Genomic DNA, 5,067 nt, shown 5'->3' with positions numbered 1-5,067 from the left:
AATTTTTTGACAATGCAATAGGAGATGATTCTGAACATGATGCAGTAAATTTTCAAAGGGCTGCAGAAAGACTTTGTTCACAACCCCATTATGTGTATGATTAATAAATAATGACAATTAGCACTTGTATACCATGTTTCATCTTCACAGAGCTCTCCCAATCGTCACAGAACCCTTTTGAAGTAAGTATCTTCCAGATTGGGAAAGTGACAGACATTTCTTAGTACAGTCAGTTTCTTTAGTGTTGACACACCATTTGCAAGAAATCTTATGGTCATTTGCAAACATTCAGGTAAACAAGGTTTTGCCCACAAGTGCATTCAATTAGAGTTAAAATGTCACAAATACTTGTGCAAATATGTAACTGTATGGGGGCTTGTACACCACCACTTATGATGCTCAGCTTGAGTGATGTAAGTTACACCGACCTGAGCGCTGGTGTGGACAGTGCTATGTCAGCAGCAAAGCCTCTCATAGAGGTGGGAGCTCTCTCGTCGGCACAGAGTGTCTTCACCAGACATGCTACAGCGGCACAGCACATGTGTAGACTAGCTTGAGTGTTCACTCCAGAAGCATTCACACAGTAATTCTGAAAACTGTTTGTAGGTTTGGGAATTAACCAATCAAGGAGCAGAAATAACATCATGTGATGACGTAAATCACAGTGACAAATCAGGCTAGGATCTGGGCCCCATATTTTAGCATCTGTTGCTACATCAATCAGTATGAAGAAATCAGACATCCTTTAATTGTTGATGTAAGCTTCAATATCACAAACCCCAAAGTTTAGAGAGTGACAATGATCTTTAAAGAGTTATAAGAAGAGACAGTGGTACATTTATATATGCATATAATTTGCATGGAGAAGTATGCAGTAGCTCATCTCAAGTGGTCTGTTTTTCAAAGAGCTCAGAATAAACACCATTGCAGGTACCCAGGTATCTTTGGAGTGATAACATGGAATTTATAAATTTAAATAAATTTTGCTAATTATCGTGAATGCTGGGTGAGGTTATGGGTAATATTAACATGTGAAGCCAACAGAAAGACAAATTAAAGAATTTTTGATAATTATTTTTTTAATTCACAGCCAAATGAGGGGGAAAGAGACTTAACAGAGAGATTTAAGTTTCACTCTTTAATCCTCATGAAATAAATTTCTTATCTGTTTAGATTTGTCCGTTGAAAAGCTTTTTCCCTACCTAACCAGTCTGGATGTGCTCTGCACTAATCAACAGCCCATGATCATTTGTAGTTTTCAAAAGTGGGTTTATTTTTTTTAAATTGATCACCTGTTGACAAACTGGCACAATAGGACCAAATGGGACAAAATACAAATTTGTCCTTTCACCTCAATTACTATTATTATTTAATGTTGTCATAAACAGATAGCTAAGGGTTAATGTCTCTTTCACCTGAAGCACCTGACCAGAGGACCAATCAGGAAACTGGATTTTTTCAACTTTGGGTGGAGGGATTTGAGTGTCTTTGTCTTTTTTTCTTTTTCTCTTTCTAGCTAATGTTCAATGAAGGGAAACCAGAAAAACCACTTTATTTGCATGCATATAAGTGCTGGTATGACTCTCAATGGGAGTGCTATTGTGTGACAAAAGACTGTTAATAGTCCTTAACGACTTCTGCTTAACATGCAAGCCACAAACTGCGAGAGAGAGCAGAAAAAAAAAAATTCTCTCTGGTTCCCTTTTAAAACCAACTGCTTCTCTCTGCTAAAAAGCCCTTAGCAGAGAAAAGAAAAATATAATATTTCTACTGGCTTCTGGGTTCTGTCTATCTCCCACCAGCTGCCACCATGTAATAACCTTAGTCCCAGATTTGGACCTTAGCGTCCAAAATATGGGGGTTAGCATGAAAACCTCCAAGCTTAGTTACCAGCTTGGACCTGGTACCTGCTGCCACCACCCAAAAAATTAGAGTGTTTTGGGGCACTCTGGTCCCTCTGAAAAAACCTTCCCTGGGGACCCCAAGACCCAAGTCCCTTGAGTCTCACAACAAAGGGAAATAATCCTTTTTCCCTTTCCCCCTCCAGATGCTCCTGGAGAGATACACAGACACAAGCTCTGTGAATCCAAACAGAGTGAATCTCCCTCTCTGTTCCCAATCCTGGAAACAAAAAGTACTTTCCTCTTCACCCAGAGGGAATGCAAAATCAGGCTAGCCACTTCAACACACACAGATCTCCCCTGATTTCTTCCTCCCACCAATTCCCTGGTGAGTACAGACTCAATTTCCCTGCAGTAAAGAAAAACTCCAACAGGTCTTAAAAGAAAGCTTTATATAAAAAGAAAGAAAAATAAGTACACATGTTCTCTCTGTATTAGATGATACAACACAGGGTCAATTGCTTAAAAGAATATTGAATAAACAGCCTTATTCCAAAAGAATACAAATCAAAGCCCTCCAGCACTTATATTCATGCAAATACCAAAGAAAAGAAACCATAGAACTTACTATCTGATCTCTTTGTCCTTACACTTAGAAACAGAAGACTAGAAAGTAGGACTACTTCTCCAAAGCTCAGAGCAAGCAGGCAGGCAGACAAAAGAAAAAAAGACAAAGACACTCAAATCCCTCCACCCAAAGTTGAAAAAATCCAGTTTCCTGATTGGTCCTCTGGTCAGGTGCTTCAGGTGAAAGAGACATTAACCCTTAGCTATCTGTTTATGACAATTATAGTTTACTATTTTATTTAGTCAGCATGCAGGAGTTTGCTAATACAATACTTTGCCAATAGAATTCTTTCAAAAGGGCCAAAATTAGTTGTAGTTTATAGAGTTATAAGTTTTTGTAATACGTACATCTATAGATTTGAAAAATGACTCAAACTACTTGTAGCTGGATTTAAACAGCTAATTTAAAGACGAAAGGCTCTATTATTCCTCATTACCATTTCCCCAAACCACCTAGTTAACATCTTTTAGTCATCTTTGTTATTTTTTTCTTGCATATATCTATCTTATGATGAAGTCTTTTACTTAATTTTTTGCTTATTATAGTATTTTGTATGTGGTAGGTATTTCATTACTATGAGCTATAAATGGACAGCAACAGAATTTTAGCAAGATCCAGTTAATATTTTCTGGCATTCCACTTAATGTAAATAAAACTATATTACTAGCTATGTTACTAAATGTAAATAATTATTTCTAGGATGATTAATATATTTTAAATGATTCTGAATGTTTATCTAAGATAGTAGATTATTATTAGAATGGTTCAAATCTCAGCTTTGGAAATATAGAGGAATGTGGCTAAATTTTACAATTTATACTGATCCTGTACAGGAAACCCCACAAAATGAATCAAAATTGAGTTTTCTATCTTGTTTAATCTTGGTATTAAACCAATTAACAACTAGTTCCAGTGTGGCTTATTATCTATTGTGAATTGTTATAATATAGTTTCCAGATTGGTTTGGGCAAAGAAGGAGGAACCATTTCACTGACAGTTTTTTTTCTAAAATGGTGGCTGTAAGAATCTTCTTGGGGGGTGAAATAAATCATAGTGAGATGCATTAGGCCTTGTATTGATTGGGAAAACAAACCGTGGTCAAAATTGTGTTATTTTCCCCTGAGGCTAGATCACAAACAGCGAACATGTGCAAAAAAGGCATTAACCTGTGTCTATAGTAGGGACAAAGATGTTATTGTCATTTATTACCTAATATCGTTAGGTTTTGTTTGATGATATGTTAACTCTTATCAATCTAGGCAAGGCTTTAGTGGACAGAGGTGGTTGAAGATGCATGATAAAATGTATTTGCCCTATGAATGTTGCCTCCACTTAGTATTATATGTGGTAGATATATGTGGAGCTGCTATCCAGGTGATAAAATGCAGAACCATAGGATACATTTTAGAATACCGTGGTTTTACAGCCTGATATCTCCTGAGCCAGCAGGGCTTGGGGATGGGAGTTTTGTTACATTCAGAATGGGAAATTTCCTCCCCTTTCCAGTGCAAGCCAGACTCACGGCTAGCCCGGGAATGGCATGAGAAATTAGTCTGTAAAATCCTGACATTATTCTATATAGAAAAGCTGTTTTCTGTTTAGTTGTAGACATTCAGAAATTTTATTTCTCTCTCTCTCACACCTTGTTCAAATGGACTCATAGTAGCTAAGGCCTCAATTCAGCAAGTATTTAAGCACATTCTTAATTTTAAGCCTGTGCTTAAATCCATCTATATTCAGCAAAGCATGTCTGTACAAAACAGCTTTCAGCATGGAGCCTAAGTCTTAACAGAAGGAGGGTTACAAAGCATGGTTCTGAAACATTTTAAAAAACTCTCTTAAACAGTGCTGGAATAGTTTGTCTGTAACATATACAGAATAAATAAAGCCATGCTGTAAAGTTTTTGGTCCCACTCCTGCAAATATTTATGCACATTCTTTGCTTCAAGCTCAAGAGTTGTTCCATGGGAGAGAAAGTGTCATGCTTGCAGGCATTGAAGTTAAGCACACAAGTGTTCGCATTTGCAGGCTTAAGACCACAATTATCCTTGGGCTGACTTGCATAACTCACTGTTGGCTTTATTGCTTGCTGTGTTGTCAGTGATCCTGAGTATGTTTGTGATGTGTTGTGTTTTTCTCAAAACTCCACTTCCCGGAAGAATGTGATCATGTGACAACCTTAGCTTTAAAAAAAGAGAGGAAGTTTATACCCCTCATGTGTGCAGAAACGATTAATCATGTGAACTGTAAAGCGCCTTGATGCCTAGGGGGCAAAAAGAGAGAGCTCACAATGATTGTTTTTAAAAATTGCATGACCGTGGGGCACCGGACACGATTTTTGAAGAAGTGGGGCTCACACAATGGGCTCGACGGTAAGTTCAGGCCACCCAAACTTAGATCTCAATTCAACCCCTCCTAGCTGCCACACGTACACGCACAGGACAGGGCTTGTAAAAGAAGCTGCACGGCTCCTCCTTGCGTGTCCTCCCCTTTGCTAGGGGACAGCAGCAAGACACGTGGGTGTATTTTAAATCAAGTCAGGGAGAGCTGGAATAACACCCCGAGGGCTGCACCCTGCAAAAACTGCCTGAGTTTTCC

This window comes from Gopherus flavomarginatus, chromosome 1 (assembly GCF_025201925.1).
Source record: "Gopherus flavomarginatus isolate rGopFla2 chromosome 1, rGopFla2.mat.asm, whole genome shotgun sequence".
Classification (NCBI taxonomy): domain Eukaryota; kingdom Metazoa; phylum Chordata; order Testudines; family Testudinidae; genus Gopherus; species Gopherus flavomarginatus.
This window is presented reverse-complemented; position numbering follows the sequence as displayed.